At 40.6% G+C, this 24,810-nt stretch overlaps 1 long non-coding RNA gene across 1 annotated transcript; it reads right to left on the bottom strand.

Annotated features, from left to right (window-relative positions):
- Nucleotides 1-99: 99 nt before the first annotated feature.
- LOC128135220 (uncharacterized) lies at nt 100-19,779 on the bottom strand. The gene is made up of 3 exons (XR_008233009.1): nt 19,652-19,779; nt 19,021-19,150; nt 100-1,243 (listed from the first exon to the last, which is right to left on the bottom strand). It is a non-coding gene; the product is annotated as an uncharacterized LOC128135220 (long non-coding RNA).
- Nucleotides 19,780-24,810: the final 5,031 nt, after the last annotated feature.

The raw sequence follows: 24,810 nt of genomic DNA, 5'->3' as shown, positions 1-24,810 counted from the left end.
TTTGAGTCTGGACAACATTTTCTCATTTGGTCACAGAACATTTTCTAACTTATCTATTACCTCTGGACTCTTTCAGATTTAGGAAAGTTCTGACACAAATTTGGACGTGGAAATGAGATCTTAATGACAGACATACATACCTCTGTGAAGAGTTACAATACAACCTCGGCTTGCAATTCTCTGTTCTAGGAGGAATTTTGATTAAACTTCAGATGTGCATGTCACAGTTTAGGGCCATTTATAAAATCTGTGAGTCTTGCATCTGGCTCTGAACATTAGTGTACTTCGGGGGACCCATGACACTCTGTGTGATCTCAAAGTGGCATCTTGGAAGAGCAGTTTTTGTTCTTCTTTTTCTCCCTACAGATCCTTAAAAATATGCAAATCTATGTGATCTGCTTCTCATACAAAGAGTTGCAAATTCAGCTACGGATCAAAGATTAGAGCATATGCCTATTATTGCGGCTGCCAGTTAACCAATCCAAATGTTTAACTCTTTAAAGAAATAGAGGGTCAGCAGCTTTCTAAATAATTGTTTCCAGACAGTCTTCTGTTGGTTGGATTTCTACATCGCATTCAACTTCAATTGCTGCTGTAATTTATCTCCACTCCACAGACTCTAACTTTACTAAATTCACGTGTTAGTATTTGAGTCACTTATGCTTAGACAAATCCAGAGCATGGTCCATGATTATTGATTGTTTTTTACTGTGCCTCACAGATTAAATGAGAAAAACCAGTGCCATCCCGACACCTGCCTCCGGCCTTTTGTTGTTCTAGGAAGTGTGGAGAAGAAGAAACTGGGCCAAAAAGGACTCAAAAATAAATCAAGTCAGGATGTGTACTAACCTTTTTTGTAAGCTTATCTTCACTTGAGTTTTGACAGTCAGAACAGGGGGTGTTTTGCTGACAGTCACGGTTGCCAGCGTAGTGCCGCGTTGTGAGAATACGCTTCTCCACTGGGTCACACTTCCTTGTCTTCCAGCCTTGCCTTGCCTTCGTGAAGAAAAGCACTTTAGAGGTGCTCTGATCATGTCCTTTGTCCCTCTCCGGCGGGCATCACCTCACCCTCAAGCCTCCCAGAGAAGGGACCTTGTGTTGGGGTCGGCAGAACCAGCCGCAGGTTCAGTGCTTCCCCCCAGAGAGTCACCGACCGTCGTCTGCTCCACGCTCCCGTGCTGCATCAGTCTGCTTCACCAAAATCCTCCCGCCTCGGTGCCGTCACCAACCAACCAGTCGTTATCTAAAATGATGGCAAAAATGGTGTAGGGATTTTACTTTTCACCGATGTTAAGCCGAAAAATAAAGCATGTTGCATCTCTGTTCATTTTCCAGTTTTGGTCTGGGCTGTTCAATGCCAGTGGGCCCTACTTCATCAAATGATCAAGCCTCAAGTTAAATATGTTCCTCAACGGGCACTTGATTTTGATGAAGAGAGCAATGTGTGAGTTTAAACTAAAAAGGGCTGAGGAGACAAAATGGTTAAGGACACGCTCTAGACCCTTAGCCTCTCCTCAGAAGGAATGATAAACACCTCTCTTTGGCCAGGTCTACTTTCCTACAGCTTTCTGAGGAGAAGTAATGGAGAGTGCTATTTATTATGTGTTGGGATGAAGGTAGGGAATGTTTTCCACCATTTAAAAAAATAAAATCCAGAATTTATGGGAGTTTGAAAAGCAATTTCCTTTAAAGGTGCAAATTCCTAATTTGCCACATAAAAGTACAGGAATTAAGTGCTAAATCCTGCTTTGCCAGTGAGACCTGTGTAAGGAGGTATGAAAAAAAGAGTTACTGTTAGGTTTCTATTCATGTTTCCTGAAAGCCTATGTATGCAAAAGTGCACTGAAACAGCCCTGATTTTTTCAAAGCCTTCCTGCCGTTCTGACTGACTTTTAAAAAATGAACCCTTGTCCGGTTTTATTTGTGTGGTGGGTTCTGATTTTGTTCTGCCTGTACTGTATCACTTTTCTCTCCTCACCATTAATCTTCCATGAATGTTCCCCAGGGCACAGTTCTCCCTTTTCTGCATGGAGAGTTTCTATTGAAATTAATGGACATTCTTCTTGTGGTTGGAGGGAAGAATACACCCTTATATCAGCCCTGCTGCAAAAGAAGATTATTCATTGAAAGGAAGCGTTAGTCTCACTCCTGAAAGCCCAAGGTCTAGTCAGGCAGATTATAGTGGGAGATCCCAACAGGAGGTCTGGTACAGAAGTGAGAACTACTTGTGCAACATGAAAACAAAAGCCAGAACAGAAGACTTTTTAAATGTTGGAACAAAACCCTGTGGAAAGTCAGTGGTTGTACTCTGTGATGAAGTGTACTGTCCCAAACCTAGTTTTAGGGCAGATCCATGCAGTGGAATACGGTGCAGTGAAGATATCCATAAGCGACCTGTAGAACTAGGCATGGTCAGGAGAACAGCATGGCGCCAGAGACTAATTTGATCTGCAAAGAGGCACTGCAGAGTGGCCAGGGGTGCTGGGCCACACAAATAAGGGTATATTGTGCTGTGCAGATGTATCACCTCATTTGGAACTTGGGCTTGGGAACTCGGGCATCTTTAACACAGTCGTGCATTGCACAATATAGACACGCTAATAAGTCTCATTCCCCTTAGAGGCTTAAATGGAAAAGTCTTATGTTCCTTCACAGAGGACCCTTTAATGAATTAAAGAGGGTGTTGACAACCTTCAAGCGGAACTGCATAAATTCTCATAGGAAGGATAGTAGCTGCAATGTGAGGTCTTGAAGCAGGCGGATGACCTTATAAAATATACTACAGTATCTAAGTTTAGTAAAACAAACACACTATATTTAAGTAGGCTATGGAAAGGTAAATACGCTCCAGGAATGGCCCCAAGCAGTTTATGTTACAGTAATGCTACTGTCACGTTTTGGATAGATCATTACTGTAGATACTATAATCTGAGGGTAGGAGATAGAATTTAGTATGCATAGGAGAAAGTTAGATAGAGGATAAAAAGCTCTCTTTCCTCAAATGTATTTTCAAGAATGAACCTCTCCTCTACCTTCTGCTCCAAAGAAAGAACCAAGCTTGTCTAAGGAAGCATTACATGGATGTGCTAGGCTACTCCAATATTTTTAATTCTTTGGGATATTTCATAGGGGAGTCCTATTTGCAAGGATGACTCCTTCCACCATGCCTGCTTGCTTCCTGTGATGCCTTGTTCCATGCAGTGCTGGAAAGGGTGTTAAAAGTTGGAGAACGACAGTGGTGGACAAATAAGGATTTCTTGTGTGTTTACAGTTTGTGAAACCTTGATTGTTGTATAATTAACATACCAGTTACCCTTGGATTTTCAGTTTCAGCAACCGATGTGGTTTTAATGTTTAAATTTGATTTGAGGGTCTCTGGCAAAGCTCTGCTATTCATTTGTGCATATTTGTATTTTGGTTGAAGATTATATACATATCTATCAAGATGATTACTTTAAACAGTGCTCTATCTACTCCTTCCACCAAACCTGGAAAGCTTGCTTTAAGATTAGCCTTGTCAAATTTACTTAAAGTGACCAGGCAAATACATACAACTAATTTTGTTATAGGGAAAATTAACTAATGCTCTTTTTCATGGTGAGATGCTGTAATGATTTTATATAGCAGTCAAACTATTTAAATACTAATGCTGCCTTCATGCTGTAATCACCATTCCAGTCAGATGTCATTTTTAGTAGCCTATAGGGAATTCCATCCCTTAATTATTCTTCAATACACAAACCAAGCATTCTTTAATTGGTGTAAATTGAACAGTGTTCCAACGCAAACAAGGAGAGGACAAACTAATCAATGATTCTGTGCATGTCTATTGGAAAGCTATTGCCATTAGATCAAGTAACAAATCCTTGACTCCATTAGCTTCAGAGGAACGATGGGGGAAAAATACTGCTAATGCTACTTCTTGTTATCAATCAGTAGTGGAAAGCATGTAGCAAATCCTATAGCAGAACTCCAGCTTTTCTTGAAAGTGCTCATGGAAATTTAAAATATGAAGATATTCTGACTTCAGAGTCCCCAGTCATATGTCTTTGATGGGGGTTTGTCTGGAAACAATGTGTTTTTATCTTCTGCTGCCTCTAGTCATATGGCCTGGTTTTTATTTTTCTCTTTTAAATAAATGACTCTTGAATGATAACATAACTTTTTTCAACGTGTCAGGAAATTTTTGGTGAATTTTCTGGCTCTCCCAGCCTATGCTCCACATATTCATATGTATTCACTACTGCAGCACAACATAAATTGGGTGGCTCTCCCGTCTCTTTTTTTAATACGATCTGAAATAAAGGTGCTGTATTTAAGAAACAGATGAAAAATCCGTCTCATAAATGTGTCATACTCACTTTTCATTCTTGTCTCTTTTTATCAATTCTCTAAAACTGATTATTTATCACTGGAGAAGGAAGGGAAAAAAAAGTAAAAGGCCCATTACAAACCTCTGGCCCAGATCTGCCAGTCTTACAGTTTTAGTTAGTGTGGAAAGTGAAACTCTTCTGGAAAGAAATATACTGGCTATGGATGTTCACTTTTTAATCTATTTGTTTTTGATATAATATGCTATTTACTGTTTAAGGACCTTTCATGTTGGTTTAAATTGAAGTTTTTAAAACCAGCCTAGCATAAAAAGCTCTAAGTAAGTGACATAGACCGGGTAGAGAAATACAGCATCTTCTACAGACAGCCTTTGTTCACCACATTACAGTTGAAAGAAGTGTAGAGCAGGCTCCGTAGATAACCCACCTTCGTAAAACAAGAGGGCTTCTAACTTCTACACGTCCTAATCACAGTCACAGTACTTCTCCCTCTGTACCAGACCCCTCAGGGCTGGCTCTAGGTTTTGCTGTGAAGTCACATGTGTGGGGCCTGAGGCACTTTTCCACAACACCTGCAGCTGGGGAGTGTGAGATTTGGGTTTGGTTGGGTTTTTTTTTCCCTTTTGCTGGTTGGGATTCTCTAACTGGCTCAGTTGTCATGGGTGACTGGCTTGGGCGGTAGGGAAGAGAGCAACACTAAGGTAATCGCTTTCAAGGTTTCATACTTATTTCTTTGCTATGAGGGTGAAGATGCTGCAATATTTGTTTTCTGAGGGAAAGGGAGCTCCTCCCCTTGCCTCCTTTCCCAAACCAGTGTGTGTGATTTCCAGGTAATGAATTCCCCTCTGTTTCCCTACTCTTGCTTCTTTGCTGGTTGGCTCTTGTGTGTGGTTATACTGTTCCTCAGAAAAGTAAAGTGTCCCATCTGATTTAAGGCATCTTTCTTCTCTCTGTTACTCTTCAGCATCTTCAGCGGTAGCTATAAAAGTGACGCTGATGCCAGCAAGTGGTTATGACACTTAGAGTGGGGTTTTTGGAGTGCTGAAGGGGCTTTTCAAGAGTGATAAGCTATCCTGTTGCTCCTCACTCTGCTGAGAGCACATTCTGAAAGGCAGGAGCTCGTTTGGAGTCTGTGTCTGCTTCCTCGTTTTGGAGATTTGGACCCTGAAATAAGGGATACCAAGTGCCTGGGGCCCAAGCAGCTGGGAGACACCCAAAAAAAGCTTGTGGGGCTGCTGCAGGGTGTGGGTGGGATACGTCCTTTGAGATGGCACTGCGAAGTCTGTGGGGTCTGCCTCTGCCATGTTATACAAAATAGAGACCTTTTACATTGCCGTACTATGCCAAAGAGAAAGCTTTATCAAAGCAGAATGTTAGATAAGATGTTTTTCAAAAAGTTTATCAAGTCAAACTTTTTTGTAAAGCTTGTGAATTCCACTTATTTAAAAAAGACTGGTGTTGTGCCACTGTTTATGCACACAGGATCAAGTCTTACTGGAGTTGAAACCACATAAGAACAGAATTGGGCCAACTTCAAAACTACACTTGGGATCCAAACGACACAACTGGCAGGATTTAGGGTAACAAGTTTACCTGAAGTTGGAAACAACCATTGCAGTCGCATGTCAAATGTGGTTTGGGCTGTAAGAAAAGGCTAAGACTTGTCATCCGATATTTATGAAAAGCAAAGCAAGGCATTTTTATTTTGGTTTCTTGTTCAAAGAAAAGCCCCAGGTTGCTGGGAGAGTTTCAGTAGAATAATTTCTTAATCACCTTTATATTCTTAGCATATCTGGCCTTCAAAGTCCATATTAAAACTCCCCACTGATTTCCTTGGGATTATGCCCTTCAGAATGGATGACAGGAGGAACAAATACTCTCCAGGCCTGTGCCATTGCCTGGCAATCCCAAGGGAAATGCCCCTCTGATCCCCAAAAGACAATTCTCAGTCACTTTTACAGGATAAGGAAAATCCCACCGTTCCCAAGGATGACAGAAAGAGAGAAAGACAGACTGCGTGAGGTGGGATGTGTTGCTCCCTGTTTGAGACAAAGAGAGAACGATAGCACACAAACATCCAAGGGAAGGGAAGCCAGCAGAAGGCTTCTGTAAAGCAGCTAGAGTATTTAGTGTTGGTGCTTCAAAGTAAACAGATACAAATGCATTAATAAAATATCTTGAAATGTCCTAATTTTAGAGTGTGACAATATTTTAAAATTCCTTGTAGCTTGGTATGTACTTTAACACTTTTACAAATGACTCCAGAGATCATTCTGATTTGAAAGATTTATGTTTTAAACAGTATGACCCATGAGACATTTATTAGTTTTTCAAATTTAAGAGTGAAGTGCTCTATTAATGTGAATTTTATTTATTTTTGCATCAAATAGATACTGTCTGGAAGAAATAATCATTCTCACTTAAACTTGCATTATTGCGGTTGTGTTCTGTGTATCTTTACCAAATTGCTGTCATACCACCATTGGGCCAGAATCTGAGATTTCTTTGCCTCGTCCCTCTCTGCTTGGTCACAGGCGCAGTGACTCTGATCCTAAAAGCTGCTGAATAAACCTTAAATTCCAAGATGAAGTTCTGGGATATTGACTTCCTCTATTTTATAGGATTTAATGCCAGCTTATTGATCATTGAAAACTTTTATTAATTTTTTTTTTTTTTTTAATTTTAATGAGCTCACCTTTCGTCATGCAGACCATTCTACCTGTCCTGCAGATACACCCCATCTGCAATTGCTTTCACTGATAATGGCAGCTGTGCTGGGCATTCATTGCATGTTTCTTGCCCTAGATTAATTTAGAAGTTTATTTTATCCTACCACAAAAGTAGGAGTTCCATCAGCTTCTTAAAGTCAATTAAAAATATCAGTGTAACAACTGCTAAGGGATTGCTTTCAGCCAGAAGCTGTATTCACATTATTTTGGAAAGTAGTTTGCCCAGCCTATTCTCAAAGGTCTTCAGTGAGGGGGACTCCAGGCTCTCCACAGACAATCCCTTCCACAGCTTCAATGTCTTCACTGTCAGAAAGTTTTTACCAACATCAGACTTGAATCTCCCTTGTTTCAGTGTAGGGCTGTTACCTTCTGTCATTTAGTTGTAGACCTGAAACACAAACTCTTCTCTGCCTCTTTGCAGAAGGCTCTTTCAAATTTGAAGTCTTTGTTGTTTATGTCCACTCATTCTCTTCATCTCAAGATGAAATCATGTCAGTTCAGGTCTTCTTGCAGGTCACATTTCCGAAACTTCTGATCATTCCCATTGCTCTTCTTCGGACAGTCTTGAAGGCAGTTGCATCTTTCTTGAAATGTGGTGCTTTAACTGGGTCCCTGCCCAGTGCTCAGCTGAGTAGCACGAACACTCCCGGTACCTTACAAGAAAACTTCTGTCTGCAGAGGTCCCATCAGCTGAGCTCTCTCGTATCCAGTTACATTTCTGATTTTCTCTCCCACAGCTGTGGGGAGAAAGAAAGAGATTCTCCCTCATTCAAAATGAAGCTTCAGCCTTGTGTTGCCCATTGTCACCTGGTGAAACCTTAAAAGTTCTTCAGATTCTGCCTAAGATGGAAAGAGGGTCCTGGGCGTAATCCTTTGGGGGAGATTGGAACCAAATTTTGTCTGTGTAGGTGAGACACATAATTTTGATCCCATACAATTCTCCTTTTGTTTTTCCTTCCAAAATTAAAATCTCCTAAAAATGCAATGTTTAGTTTTATCTTTCTTCTGTTTTTTTTTTTTTTTCCTCATGTAATTATTGGCATTAGTAATTTAAGAAAAAGTGATGTAAAAGTACCATTTTGCACCAAAAAAACCCCAACCCCAAAGAAAAATATCTTGACTTTTTATTTCCTTTACCATTATTTTGTCTAAAACAGCTTGCATAGTTAAACATAAAAATGTGACTTCTCGTGATCCGTTTAAAACTTCATCTTAAGGTCAGTAAAATTTTGTAAAAACCCCTTACCCAAATCTAGAGCGGATGGTCTCATTCTTGACTTGAATTAATTAAGCAAATAAACTGTTAGGAAATTCTAATATAAGTCTGTCACCTATGTAAATTCATTCAGATTTTATATCAGGCTAGCTGGTTGGGGTTGTTTACAGCTGCATATTTTGAATATTTTCTAAAAAATTGCATGATTTTAATAACGGAAAACTTAAGACTTAGACTTAGTGGTCTCACTCCCTTAAAGTCAACAGAAAACTCCCTTGAGCTTCTCTTGGGAAGGGCTGAGCCTTTAATCTGTGTTTGTTTAATAATAAAGTCCCCGAGATAGGCTGGTAGATAGGTTTCTTTGGGCCACACTTGTAGCAATATTAAGCATGTTTTTTGTTCTGATATACCCCGGTTTCTTAGACTGTTTAAGCAGGTACTAATGACTTTGCTACCATGATCTGTTCCTGACCCTCTAGTTTGTCTTTCTGTTCCTAATCCATGAAGGTAGATAAATATTTTGTAGCAGAAGTGCGAAAATATATATATTTTTAAATGAGTGGTTCATCATTATTCTGCTGTTTTCTTAGTCCATTAAATTCCATCACACGTGATCATTTCTGAACAAACATTTGCAGTCAATATTTGCTAAAAAAGTCCAACTCAACCTAGTAAATAAAGCATTAGAAAATATAATTTTGTTCCTTCACCCAGCTAAATCCATTAAGACTTTAACACAAGTAAAAACTAAAGACAAAGGGAATTTCTTAAAACATGAAGGCCTGTAGCACATTTGCATTTTGAAATTAATTGCTGACCTAATTATTTGTCAGTAGTAGGATAAGTTAATCAAATATAACTTACAGTAAAGCTTCTAAACACCCACAGGATTTTCTCCCCCAGAGTAAATTGTCATAGTGGTCCAGTTTGACAATCCATTCTCACTGTCATCTTGTGACCAAAGGAAGACTATCTGGGAAATGGTACCATATGGAGACACAAGAGAGAATGAAATACTTAGATCTCCTGTACAAAGGCATGATAAGCTAACAGTCACCAGAGGAAGTCAGGAACAACAAAGCTTTGAAAAAAGAAATACTCTGCCTTTCAAATCCATTTAGATTTATTTTTATACTGTCTCCAATTTGGACTAAAATACTCTGATATTAAATATGCATATAAAATAGAAAGCAAACGTGTTGTGTAATGTTTCATTTCTGGTATATCTGTGGATCTGCATTTCATGCTTAGCATCAGTTTGATGGAAAGGCAGGTATTTATAGACAAGACTAGGACCTTTTCTTCTTCATCTTAGGGAAACCGACTGTGTTATCTGCAAGTAATATGTCGCAACCAACCACTTGATGACCTGAGGCTAAGGATGCACAATTTTATTTCAAAACGCACTCGGAAACAAAATCCGATGAAACTATCAGGTAATGTGACCAATGCATTATTTTCAAAAGGCATACCTAGGCATTTGAGTTAGAAATACCTCATCAGTAGTAGTATGAACTACTTCATCGCTTCTCTCATTACAGTACTGCCTCTCTCCTGTCATCTGCTGGCAATGGTAACCCACAGTAAAGGATGTTTTTCTGATCATTTTGCACTCATTAAATACAGCTGTCACAATAGTGGATGCGAGAATGCATACAAAACTTTTATGCCACGTCAAAATAAAGCAGAAACATTTTAAAAAGATCTGAAACCTTTGAAGCCTTTTCTTGAGAAATATTGAAATATTGCTTTTTGTTGTTGTTGTTTTCGACAATTGAAATTGTTCCACAGCGACATGCATTAAAACTCACTGCAGAACAAAACATCATCCATCAAAATTAAAGAAAAAGGCAAAAAAATTGAGAAAAAATAAAAACAAACCCGACTTCTCAGAAGCACAAAGTGTTTGGTTTCTGAGAGTCTGAAGTTCTGGTTCATCACCTGATTTCTGGTGCTGAACACGCATCGAGTTCCAAAATCTCAAGGGAGCTGACATTTGCTTCTGGGCCATGGATGAAATCTGCCCCATAAAGCTTCCAGCTGAGCAAAAACCTCTTCCCCAAGTTCTGCATTCTGAGAAACAGCTCCCTTTCAGGCTAAGCAGCAGTAAATTCTGTAGTTGTTTGACATTATTACTGTAAAAAAATATTTAAAAAGGGCAGCATGAATGACCCCAAAGCCATTCTGTAGCCAGCGTGAACAGAGAATCCCCTATGCGTAGCATTAATTAATATTCCTGCCTGTATGCCAGTGTGTTCTGAAGACCTGTACCATCCAAGGTGACCCGTTGAAGACTTCGGTCACCCTGAGCTAGAAGAAAGCAATAATTTGCACCTGTTTTGCACCTCCCCATTTCAGGATTGCATGATCATTTAAAAAAAAAGTGGTTAACTTTGAAACATCTCCTTGAGTTGATTACTATCCTGAAACCGTGAAGCAGAGCCCTCGAGCAAAGATATAGATTTTCAAAGGTACAGATTTTTCAAATGACACCCACTTTGTGGGTAAAATAGCTACTCACAAGAACAAACTCAAGATATTCTGGATGCCTGATCTTAAGCTTTAATCAAGAGACTTCTTCAAAGACTGGACCACACAGGTATAAATCTACTACTTTTATTACTTACAGTTTCTCATTTAGCAAAAATGGCATGAGCTCCATTTCCTTGTTGTAAGTCCTACCTTCTGCCTCTCCTGAAGGTATGGGCTGGGGCCAATTATGTGATTTACTCATCGTGGGCTTGCCATTCCCTTTTAATTTTTAATTTGCAAGTTTTGCATGTGCCAACGATGGTGGGAAAAAATGTGCAAGTGCACGTGTGTGTGTCTAAACGTACCCTTTACACACACCTGAAAAGTGCTTCATGCTGACAATCCTATGAGCAGCAGGGTGCAGCAGGGATGCTGGGAAAGGAGGCCCTCGAAAGCCGAGGCTGGGATGGAGCAGCCCCAAGCTGTCTCATTCCCCCCGCAAAGTGCAAGCACGTGATGGCCAAAGGGAGACAACTTCTAGCATCCGAGCACTTGGCACCCACGCAATGCAAGCTGCTTTCAGTATGGGAAGCTGAGCGTGTCTCCATGAGATATGGTGAACACTACAACTGTTGTGTGGAGATACACTCAGCTCTCTCTCTCTCTCTCTGACTTGCTTCTTACTGATGCAACTCTTTCCTGCTCCCTTTACTTCTCTTTTTGGTTACCTTGTGTATTGTCCTTTACCTTTGTTGAGGGTGTCTTTCCTGAGATGAAAGAAAGAAAAACTGTGTCCCTGGCTTTGGGAAAAGGAGAAAGACAGCATGAGTCTTACTCCAAGAGCGTATTCACCTAGAGCAGCCGTTTTTGTTAACGGGTATAGTGAAGGCATGACAGAATTTGTGGGTTAGAATATTAACACCAGGGACAACATTGCTGAGCTCTCATCTACCATTACTGCCTACCGCTACCATTCCAGGCTCAGCCTGTCCCAAGCTCAGTCTGTCCGAGTTCCCGGCTAGCGTCTACTTTCCAGATTGCAGAAAACTTTTGCAGACAGCGCTAGACTCCATAAATCTGAATCTCAGGGCACTAGGTGATCCCTGCTATGGCTGTAGGGTCAAGTCACTTTAGGACTTAACTGGATGGGGATAAATCACAGTAGAGTGACCAGTGGGAGAAAATACAGCCAGAAGAAATCAGCATGTAGGTTGTGGATGAGTATGAACAGAAATTAAGGTAAAGATGAAGAATTCGGCATGCTGTACAGAGAAGAAAGAAGTGGGAGGATTCAGTTAAAGGGCACAGGTAGTGAAAGGGAGATAGAAGAGCACAGGAAAAGCAGAAACATGAAAAACATGAGAAAGAGAGGGAAGAATGCAGTAGAGGGAAGGAGAAAAGCTCCTGTGGCAGACTACAAGAGGGAGAGGAGAAGGAGTGGTAGAGCAGCAGAAGGGAAAGAGGGATGCTGCCCTTAATGAAGGGCAGTGCATGAAGTGGGAAAAACTTTATGGGGAACATTGAGAAGAAGGGGAGACAAAACCCACTCAAAACAACCACAAGCAACCTCTAACTTCCCTTGCATGCATCCACATCTTCTCACTGGCCTGCAGAGTGCGACTTCTCTCTCAAGGCCAGAGCCTTTCTGCTGGCCTTGGGCCAGCCAGGACACCCGGCTGATGCACCGGCTGCTCCTCACCCTCCCTGCTGGGACCAGTGCTCCTCACGACTGCCATCCCATGCCAGGCCGGTACACTCGAGCGCCTGGCCAGCTCCTGTCTTATGGCTTTCAAAAGTCATTTTCAGACTGGACTGTAATCTTGAAATCTGCCCCATGAGGCACAGTGTAATCCCAGCTCTATTTTCAAGGTCAATTCCTGCAGGTTTTGCTTGGTTTTGACTCATTCAGACCTTCCGGTGATTTCAAAAAGCCATCGACCCAGATAAGGGAGGGCAGAACTGGGGCCACCATCAGATTTACAGTGTAAAAAGTGACTTCATTTTCAGATGGCTTCACTGTACCTGCTGTAAGGTTTCACTGTTCTTTTTCTCTCATTGAAATACATGGAAAGATCTGTACATCAAATACATAAAAGATTTGACTTTTAATTCCTACCATGTATTTTGGTAAGAGGAATTAAATGTCAAAACACAAAAGCAATTATACACTTAATGGTAAAAAACATATAATCAAGTCATTTTTTTTATTTTCAAATTGCGGGGATTGAAATAAAAGGGCAAGAGGGTCTTACTTTGACATTATGTGAGATGGAAAGGCACATTTGTATCCTTTTGTACCTTTTACAAAATGAATACGCCTGTAATCAGACCCATTCATTTTGAAAAGGAGATTGTGCTTTAGATCTATGGCATATTTGCGAGGGTGTTGAGAAAGTATCTAAGTAAAATGTGCCATAGGAAATCAACTCTGGGGAAATGCAGTTATTCTTCATGATGATATACAACTAGTTTGGTGTAACACTTGGGGTGAAACAAAGCCTGCTGGTATGGGAGAGTCATTGCTGCATATTTTACCAACCATCATTACAGCAACGTAGGCAAATTTTTCTGGCTCGGGAAGTCCCTGAGCTGCAAATTGCTGGAGGCTGGGAGAGTGATCTGGGGCACTCTGCTACGAGGTTGTCCTCTTCTCCTCTTCTGCAGCCAGCTGCTGGTGGCTACTGTTGGGGTTAAAACACAGGTTCTTAGGTCTGCCTTTGTCAGGGCAATTTCTATGTTCCTTTCCTCTATGTGCCCAGCAAATTTAAAGGAGGAAGAAAGCAAAGTCATGCTGGTTCCTCTATATTTCTGTGATAGTAGTAACTAGGGGCTAGTTGCTAGTGTATCTGTACAATCCCTAATGCAGTGAACCACCGCTCCTACCGCGAGGCTGGTAGGCACCTCCACATTACATGTGGGCAGCTATATAGCACAGTGCATGGTTCATACGGCAGTATGTCCCACAGTCCTAGCAAGGTGGTCTTCCAGACTGGGCACAGGACAGGGTTCATCACGGCTCTCACTGGCCTGAGTGGGTAGGTCTCCTTCCCAGAGGCTGGGGATGACTGTTGCACACTTGCAGCCCAATCTGTCATTTCTCTATTGCAAGTCCTTCTGTAGCTGAGACAGACTGAAGGTACAGAAATGGACTTCTATGAGCTTAGTGGTAACACGGTCCTGGGATGGCACTTTTCCACTTCTACAGTGGTTTATGGGGGAGCAGAAGTCCGACTAGTGATAAATATTGCTACGTTATTGTGATACAACAATTGCTTACACTCAGCATCAATCTGTTAACCAGTAGACCAAATTCCCTTTTACTGCTGCAAAACCTATGAACATCTCCTACCAGAATCATACCAGCTGTAAGGTGTGGGATCGTTCTTCCATCCCACTGCCTAGTGTACCCAAATTGCTCCAAATTCTAGGATCTGATTCCTACTTAACGATGATATTGCATTCCTGAAGCTGTGCAAAAGGATTAAAAATTAACATGAATGTACCTGCCATGTAGGTAGAGATATACAGCTGAGTGGCTTTGGCATGAGCTAGAACTAAGTTCCCAAAGTACAAATCTGAAAACACAACTTAAAATGCCCCAGAAATTAAATTCAAGCCGAATTACCTATCAGCCCACAGTTTTGTCATTCTAAATGGGAAACGTTTCTGTGGAGTGTGGTGGTTCTCTGCATACATAGAAAGTTGGCATTCTGCTTAAAGCTTATCCAGGTAGCCAAGTTACAAGAAAGATGCCTTCAATGACATTACACCAGTAACCTGTCCCAGACTAAAAGTAGGTTATTTACTATGGAGCTGGGCCAGCTAGGGTTCTATTTTAATGTAAGCTCTAATTCTTGACTTCTAAAATTCATTTTGGCACATCTATTTTTGTATAAATTCTTATATGATTTCTCACTGCCTCTTGTATAATGGTGACATAAAGATTAAAAAAAAACCAACCTAAAAAACCAACAGAAAACAGGTAAAAATAATCAGCTGAGGAAGTATGAAAACACTGGCCAGTTCACCTGGAGATCTGCTGCTTCCTTATGCCACTTCAGGTGTACAGAGGTCTTAAAAAAACCCAGAAGATTTTAAGAGAATATTTGTATGTGTATTTTATGTCTAAGAAATGGTAAAACATCTATTTTGTATGCCAAAGCACTATTATATATCTATATTTAGCTTTCACTTTTAGTGGGTGTTATCTGCTAATGTATATTTCAGGGAGTTTGGAAATCTAATGTTAAACCGTGGTATTTTTCACTTTCTGAGAAGAATGGGCTTTTGATAACAAAGGAGGCAAAAAAAAAAAGACAACCTGCTAAATGGTACTTACTGAGAAATAGGATTCTCTCTTCCAGGGAGAAAGAGCTATCAAACTTTTAAATCCTATTTGCAGGCTTGAAATTTTATAAAAAAAAAAAAGATTAAAAAATCCCTTTTTTCACAAAAGTTAATTTCTCTTGAATTCGGAGAATTGAGTTGAATCCCATCGTGTTGAGTTTCCCCACAGAGAGAATGCAATGGCTGGCATAGGAAGTCCCTGAAAACAAATTTTTTGATGGAAATTTTCTGCCACCCTTTGCCATCACGGCATACATTTCCCTGTCACATAATATACGGTAATTATACGGATTTTCCTCTTTCCAAATCGGAGGAATGCTTCCTTACTTGAATGGAGGGGCCACAGACTACTAGTCAACCTAAAAATCCTGTTAGCATTACATCTCAGCACAAATAAAGAATTTGGATCAGTGCCTTGTTAGATCACCTCTATTTCTAGCTCGCTGAGTAAAAAGAGCATTTTCTGCAGCCTAGTTTGATAAGTAAAAGGTGTCTTTCTCACCTGCGTGCACTCTGAATTGTCACTCTCGTTCTTTGTTCCTTTGCATGCGGCTGTTGTCAGCTCCCGAGTCACAGAACCACTTGCAGGAACGGCTCGGGAGAGTTTTGGAAGAAAGGAAAGGGAAAAAAGGAGCCGCATTTTTATTTAACAGGAGAAGGAGAACATAAAGAAAAGAAAGGTGTTCTCAAGAATGTAGCCTGCAGCCTTGTCAGGTAGCATTTCTTCAGATGGTTTTTTTTCTCTCCCCTTTCCCACCCCAAGATCTCTCTTCATCATTTTTTTAAACATCTCTTCTGGGACAGGGACATGAAAGTGAATTGTGGGTCAAAGGCAAGAATTAGGGGTTGCCGGGGCTGCTTTCTGATGGCTTTACTTTATCTTTGTGTCCAAGCTTTTGCCAGTCAGCAGGTACCGTGGGTTATCCATTCCAGTCACATCATTTTCTGCTTGATGACAAGCATCACACCTTCATCCATCACATTTACATTTCAAACTGCCACACTGCTCTATTGATTAATTATTTAGCAGCTCTTGGCCACTTGTGAGTGTTTCTGCGCTCACGTTTCACAGAGAAGGTCCGTTCTTTTTATTTATGTGTGGTTTTGTAAAACAAAAAAAATACGTAAAGCCTTTAACATACACACATCCTAATAACCCTTGTGCGCGTGCCTGTATATAAGCATACATGTGTGCATATTTACGTGTGTGTGCGCGCGTACACTGGTACAATTAGGTACACACAGGGAGCAGAAGCAGGTAATCTGATCAATAAGCACATGCTCACACTGATAATAGATTTCTGAGTTTTCAGAGCACTGAGCAGCAGATCAATGAGACCTTGCAGGTGTGCTGGAGCCGGGAATTGCATCAGCTACATCACGCTCCCTACAGACTAGTGAGGAACATACACATCGTCCTCCGGGCTCTGTCACTTCGAGTGAAACCAGGTGGAGGGCTTTTGCAGGTGCCTGATAATGGTTGCGTTTCTTCCACGTCACGGGCAGGAAAGGGCAACCTCTGAACAGGACAGGGGAGATGGTTCCACCGAGGGCTCTGCTTGGCCCAGCAAATCACTCCGTCTGTCTTTTCCTCAGTTCTCTTTTGGTGAAATGGAGAATTAGGATCTAATCTTATAGTCCTTTGGCATGCCTGATTTCATCTGTGAAGAACCCTAGTTCCACCGTAAGAATAAAATCTGCCTGCTCTAACTAGAAATGAAAAATCCAGGTTAGTTTAGAAATCTTTCTTTGGAAGAGTGATGCTTGGCCTTGCTTCTGATCCCTGGGGCACTCCTGGGCACTCTGCTTTGGCTGGACACTTTTCTGACCCACCACCACCTCCCACCCAGCAGTTCCCGCGAGAGCGATCTGTAATCCTTTGGTGTCCCAGGTGGTGGGGTGCTCCAGACTACTCTCTGATATTCCTAACTTCTTGCCCAAAGACACGAGTCTCTAGAAGGAACAGCTGCAAGATGAAGAGTTTGATGATGGGAAGAGGAATGTTTTCAGTAAAGGTTTTGAAAAAATCTGATGTTCGTGACATCATGTACTTAGGTTGGAGAAGGAAATAAGGTCATCTCAAATTCTAAAATAAAGTTAGTATTTGGATCTGTTTTAATGTTTTCTACTGTTTTCATTTTTTACAAGTTTATTATGGATATAACCCAACAAATGTAAACAGGGCGATTCTTTTTCCTGCTATTAATTTTCAATAATTTCTGACTTATGCAAAGCCTATTAAAATCAAAGGGAGTATGTACATTAACTTAATAGGCTCTGAATGAGACCCTTGAAGAGGAGGGACCACATGGTTCTTATTGCTCCATCTCTTGTATTTCTGTCTTTATCCTTCAAATTGTAAAAGTAAATGTAATACCACTGACTGTTTTAATGGACGGGATTTGTGCCAGTATTGAGCTCATTGTCTGAATGGTGTTAGGCTAGGGTTGGTCAACGTTTTTCTGTCAAAATTATTTGGTTTATTATAAAGTACATTGGGAACTTGGATAAGGCAAGTGAATATCCTATTTATATATTTACAGTAAAATATTACAGCATTCAAACAATAAAACAAAACCATCTGCTTGGTCTATTAGTGATGTTAGTACACTATTTAACACAGAGAGAATAACTGACTGGCTCTTTTCTATGGAGAGCCCTGAAATAAAAAATGAAGTGAACCTTAGTCCTGACTTGTGGTGGAGGATTTGGTTGTTTGGTCAAATATAATCTCCACCTCTGACCGCAGTTGAAGGAAATATTTAATGTTTGAGTTTTCCCATTTCTTCCCCTCTGTGTTCATTTCTCCTCCTGCCTTGTTTAGTCCCTTTCTGTCCCCTTTTTTAACAGAAATTCTGTGAAGTGCAAATTCATCTACTGTTTTTTTTTCCCACCTCTTTCCAAAACTCCTCCACCTCTAGCATTTAAGGCCAGCACTCAATGCTGACAAAGGCCATTTTATGTGGACGGACTCGGTGTCAGGTAGACTGAAGTCTCCAGCTTATGTCTATAGTTGGCCATCAGGGCCAGGCCTGAAGAAAGGCAAGATGATGGGTCCTGGGTCAAGTCCATTCCCTTACCTTGGGTAAACAAAGGAATGGAAGATAGAGCAGCTATTCCAGATATCCCCCATATCTTCTCCAAGGTAGCAGTCGTACAGCACCAAAACTTATGCCTGATAAAGAAGACCACTGAATCCCTGCTAGTGAGGGAATAGGTTTTCTCGCTTTGGTATGTAAGGGAGGAAGGGAATGTAGCATGGATGTCCATGGAGGGAAACAACAGCAATGGATGGTCTTTGTAAGAAGTCCTGGCCTCTCAATTTCCAGTATATTATGAATATACAGAGAGAAAACCTATTTATTTCTGCCTGTTATCCCAAGTGGTTTACACTGATGTAACTCCTGCATGTGAAATGTCATGGAGGCAGTACCGAGTTATAATCACAATAATTAAAACTTCAAGTTCTTTGAAAACCAGCGCTTTCATGGTTAAACAAAGGTGATGATATCTATCATCTCTACAACTAACAAAGTGCCTTATAAAGTGCACAACTCTGAAAGATGCTGCAATTTGCATGACCATTGAAATGCCCAAATCTAGTTTAAGTACAAAAATGAAGGACAGAAGGTGAACCTTCAACTTGAACGACAGAGTGGTTTCTCTCACATGAGTAACCTCAGCAGGAAAATGGCAATACTAGTACTATGGCAATACTTGATAAGATCAAGGACATTATTCTCTAGACCTCTGCACAATACTGTTCCATTGTAAAGATCTGAAGTTAAAAGACCAAATGAAGCTCCCTCTCTAATGTTGCCATCATATAGTGTCTGAGAATGTATTTACATGCCTTTTAAATTTTTTTCTTTATTTGCTTTGAAATAACCCTTCTTTGTAGAATAACAGTGTCTCTCTTACCTACCTATTCACTCATGGATCCTAAAAGTAGGAGCTGATACAGTGTCATAGATGATATGGCAGTGAATCTCTTCACACTTCTCTTTGTTTTTTGCTTGCTTCATCTCTTCACTTTCACAGTTAACAGGCTTGCTCTGTATAAAAAAAATAAACATAGTAATTAGTTCCCCATAGGTGTGTTTAATTTGTATTGTCACAAATAAAAAGGAAAAATAACACTTCATCATTTTTGGGCTTAATGAGATCAGGAAAGTATTTTCATAATTGAAAAGAAAGATTCTTTTAAATAAGATCTTTTATTAGGAAGTGAGAACAATATAAAGTAGGCACCTTCCAGTGAACTATTCTGTAAAATGGCAAACATGATAACAAACAAAAACAATTAGATTATGAGTGGACTCCTTACTTTACAAAGATTAAAATACATAAACATAATAATTCTGAGTACTTGACAGGATTACACAGGCTCTAATTCTAAGTTATGCCATTTCTGACTGCATAAATACTAGCCAGCACATCCTGCTACTGCCAGTAATGAGAAAGTTCCCAAGAAATCAATGACATGAGAGAGAGAAAAAACCAGCTAGAGCAACAGGTGGTTCTTCATCTTATCTATGGGTACAGCATTACTTTACCGTTTCAAGAAGGAGTAAATACTCAGCTATTGCTGAGAAGGTGGTCAGTCGCACCATCAAAGTTAGCTGGTTTCCACTTTGGTTACTAGAGTTCATTAAAGATGAACATCCACATCTTATTGTCAATCCTTTTCAGCAAAAGAATTATTGTTAATCAATTTTGATATAAAGGTCAGAGAAGAAGAATGCTGTATCTTGTGCCCAACCCTGGTCATTCAGTCAACAGAGAGAGCCAGTACAGTATTTTCCAGAGGAATTAAAAAGACAGACAAATAAACAAACAACCAAACCACGAAATGGCAAGTCATACATCAAGCTAATAGTGCAGTGCTGCTGTCCATGGAGAACGGTCCTGCCTGACTTCCCAGCACAAGGAGCACTTGCTCTTACTTTATTAGCCAAGCAGGACACACTTCTGCCTTCCCAGTGCACCCAGTAGTCCCAGGAATACAGGTTTGGTCCCATCTATTATGGTAATAGCATTAACAACTACTCCTTCCAGCCAAGGAACCCTATTTATGAGATGGTCACCTGTAGCAGCAAATCCCATAGGTGGACCACATGCAACAAAACTAATTTCTTTCTATTTCCTCTAAATTTACTATCCTATACCATTTAGCTTCACTGACTGCCCCCTTGTTTATAAGTAATGTGACAGGAAAAAGAGAAGGTCATGACTCATGGTTTAATTAATGACACATAATTAATCACACCTTCAGGACCCTCAAGTAGGTACAGTATTGAGAAACAGACTTCCTTGCTGTGCCTTTTACATGGTAACATTGATCCAGAGAAAAGGGAGAGTGCTCCTGTCCCTCAGGGGCGTAACTCCCAGCCATCATTTTGCTGGAGAATCACTGCAGGATTGCATGGAGGACACATCTTTGGGAAGCAACCATGCCACAGGACTGCAGGTTTCTAGTGCATTCCTACCCTTTCTGTAGAAACGCTTGAAAAACATGCAGAAGTCATTGATCCACAGGTGCACCAAACCAGCCATTTGCATAGTCCATATTAACATTAATCTGGCTAAAATAGATAAGCAATAACATGCCTTGGCTTGTGGGATGAGCTCCTCCAGGTAACTGTCTACCTCCACAGCAGGGAAAAAACCATAAACTATGGTACCTCTTTTGTTTTCTCCAGACCAATAAAACTTAAATTGTTTCTTAAAGTGTGGCATGTGTCCAACAGAGATGGAATACCCCGATTAAAAGCACTGTGGTTAAGGGGTGTCCCTGCAAGGTGGCAGTGACAAGGCTGACTGTTCTGGGGCTGGAGAGAGAACTGACCTGGGGTGTCCTCATATGTGAAACATTGCCTAAACCACTCCTAGGCTGTGAGGTAAAAGATTAGTTTACAGCATCACTCCTATGACTGTGCTCATGCTGCAAAAGACAAGAATGGGGTTATTAATTTATTTGAATCAAATATTGTTAGCATCTGCCTGAGGAGGGGACTCCAGGCCCCGAGCTGGCTAGGGGCCACATGGCTGAAAAGGGCTATGACTACAGATAAATGCTGGAGCATAGCCCTTATGCTTGAGCCTTTCCCTGTCCAGCTGTTTTGGTTCCTACTCTGAGATTTCCACCTTGCCCTACATAGCGTTTAAAAGATGACAAACACGTGTCTGCAGTCACTTCTGCAAACTGGTGCTTAAAAATGATGTGCAGTGCCGTGCCTAGACATTCAGGGAGCTAGTCGTTAGTCTCTCTTTCAATAAACCCTTTTGGGGACAAAGAAAGTAAGAGTGGCACTGCGGTTAGCAGGGGTGCAAGGTGCATGGATGCAAGTCCCTCTTCTCTTTGATTTCCCTATCTCTAGAAAATGGGAGCTCTTGGAAGGAGGAAAGTCCTCTAGACCCTACTGACTCTAGATGTCATCGCTTCATCTTGATGCAGAAGGGAAACATCCTGGAGTCCAGTATTCTGGTGGGGTGGGAGATCTTTTTCCTCCTCAGCTGGAGCTGCGACTGAGCTGTGAGCTGAATTTCACACTCAAAGCAGCGATCCAGTAAGATAGTGACTTGATGTTTGGCGGTTATCTTGATTTGGTAGTGCAGTGGAAGACGATTCATACTTAACTTCACATAAATGACACAGGCACAGCTACGTGAAAAATCCTGCGGGAGCAGCAGCAACTACATACAGCTTTTAGGCTAAGGATTAGCTGCCTTTAAGGAAGCCTGCCCTCACGAGACAGGAACTGATTGCAATACCTTCTGGTCTCTTCTTTACCTCAATCAATAATTTTTAGGGTTCAAAATAATCAGAGTACAATAATGCCTCCACAGGAACAGTCATAAAGTGATGAATTACATACCCCAGTCTGCATAAGTATCAAAGAATAAAGGCAAATTTTGAACACAACTTGCTATACTGAGGCAAAATACGTGTCTCTGCAGCTGACAGATATGTGTCTTTGCTGCTTCGCAAAGCTTAATACTTAGTGGGAATAAACTTTGGTAGCACAACAGACTTAAAAACCCAAACAAACCAGCCCAAAAGTGAGTGGTACGTGTCCTGCGTGTGCCTTTAAATTCTATTAAAATTGAATTTGACTAGACTTGCTCAAATCAGACCTGTTATCAACAACACATTGTCTCAGGAGACCAACATTTGTCCAGTTAGGGCTTCCTTCATTAATCGTCCAGCATCAAGCAAGCCAAATCCAAATCTGTGGAGAAAAAGCAATTAGATATTTTAAGCAGTGATAAGAACACCACAAATAATCAATTTCTATGGCATTAGCAGCTACCTGGCCCAGCAAAAGTCTATAAAAGCTAGAATTTATTGCAGAACACCAGACAGCTTACAGAGCATTGATTCTTAGTAGTATGCATAGATTGCTGGATTTAAAGAGAAATCCCTAATGGTTCTTACCTTTAGTTTTTTTCCTTTTAAAGGGAAAACAAGGATAAGATGTTCATAAGGCCAAACTGCAGCAAAATAAATGTCTAACAACTGTTAAACAGAATTTGGTTACCTTTCAGACGAGCAGAACACTACCATACCGTTTGATAGCAATTATATGTAATCTGATGCATAAACTTCATAAAAGATGAGAAGCTAAATACAATCATAGTATCCTATGGTTAGGAAAATATTAATTGTGTTTGTTTTTAAAACATTGCACCTGAGAAACCAACAGACTAGAAATCATTTTTGCATTTGTTCAGTTTGTGAGTCTTTAGGCTTTAAAGCCTTCTATTCCTCCATAACTATCTCACACTGGAGTATTTTAATCTGCATTAACCTTTGTGATTTTTAGCTACTTATAAAAGCAAAACAAAAGGCAACGCAAAACTCAGCAAGCAAACCCCTATTGTCTACAGCAGACAGCGCAATTCTGAAAAATATTTTGTCTTCATATTCCCCAAAGGCAATTTCTGCATGTAGATGTTATAACTGATCTTTAAACATGAACCAAAACATATCTGAACTCAGATTTCCAGGCCAACAGGCTCAGAAGTCGAAAGGGACTTTGGCGATTGTTTCGTCTGACCTCCCGTATGCATATACTAGAATCTTTCCCCAGAAGCTGGATTAAATCATGTCTTTCAGAAAGATGTCTAATCTCATTTTAAAGACTCCAAGCTATGGTGAGTACACCTCCTCCTTGGGTAAGCTCTTCCAGTGTTTAATTACCCTTACTGCTAGGAAATGGTGTCTTATTTCAAGGTTGAATTTGTCTAACTTAGCATTCAAATACTGAAAACGCAGAGTGTTTGAGAGAGAGCAAATATAAGTGACATGATACATTTTATACTAATCCTAAATCAAAAGATTATGGAAATACAGAAAACATGACAACTAAAGCTCTAGTCTGGCAAACATTTATGCAAGGGGGTAGCTTTCTGCATAGGAAATGGTTTGTTTCATTTCAGCAAGCCTACACACATGTGTAAAGTTACACCAGGGCTTCAAATACAATTTAAAAAGAGGCATTTGGAGTGACTTTTGCTGTGAAAAATATTAGGCATTGATTAATAAAGACAACCTCCCTCCGCCTCTGCCCCACTCTGAGCAGCCTTTGAGGTGGGATACTATAAATTACTACTCGAAGAAGAAAAAGTGAGAAAACTTCCTATTGCAGAAATCTGATTGTTGCCGTAGGGGGATGACTGCTGAAATCCAAACACAACCCAAGGGGGAAGGAAAAAAAAAAAAAAAAAAAAGGGGACGAGTGAAAAAAAAGGAGAGTTGTCAAGATAATTAAAACTTTGCAACAATTCAGTAGTGGTGCTGATAAAAACAGCACTGCTGGCTGAATGCAAATAAGATGGTAAAGGCCCTGTTTGGATTATGGTAATTACTCAGTCTGAAGTTAGCTCCAGCCACACACACATATGAGCACACACATACACACACAGCAGTGGAGTGGAACCTGACAACCATACTTGGCGTGTGATCATAAAATTCCCTGGCACGCTCTCCGGGTGCCATGTGGAGCTATTTGTACAGTTAGGTACGGGGACTCTGCGGCGCAGGAAATACCAGCGGAAGCACGGCTGACCTGCCTGGCCTTCAGCGAGAGCCTGCCCCCCTACTTATCGCTGGCCTGGATTCAAAAGTGATCTCTGGAGAAGGCAAATCAATCGAACACATGTTTGGTCTAAAAATGTCATTTTGGAATATGCTAAGATATTTCCTTACATTAGACCGTTTTGTTTGCCCCAAAGATTTGTCAAGTGCAATTGAATGCGTACACATCACGACGTGCGCCGGTGCCAGAACAAAATAATTTCAATGTGTCCTTTAGTACTCCGATAAAATGCAGGCAGTCAGTGTTGAAACGAGATGCCCTGTGAAAGTCTTGTGCGCACTGGCATTCTGCATTTCTTCCAGGAACTTGTTTCTTTAAAATTTGGGATCTGTCCAAATGAGCAGATTTTGTGTAAGAATGGAGAAGGGGACCAGCTCAACCTCTCCTCTTGCCTTCTAGACGGAGGAGTTGAGGCAGGCTAATTTATGTGATGAAAAATCATTAAAGAAATTACAATTTCCAACTCCGATTCCTAAATAATAAAGCCTTTACGAGGACAATATCATTACAAATAACCCTATTAGTCCGTTGATTCAGCTTTAGAGCCGATTCTGATATATGACAAAGATGCGTTTCTTCAACAATTTTCACAAGTTAATATTAAATAATATTGG

Source organism: Harpia harpyja, chromosome 22 (genome assembly GCF_026419915.1).
Source record: "Harpia harpyja isolate bHarHar1 chromosome 22, bHarHar1 primary haplotype, whole genome shotgun sequence".
In the NCBI taxonomy this organism is placed as follows: domain Eukaryota; kingdom Metazoa; phylum Chordata; class Aves; order Accipitriformes; family Accipitridae; genus Harpia; species Harpia harpyja.
This window is presented reverse-complemented; position numbering and strand designations above follow the sequence as displayed.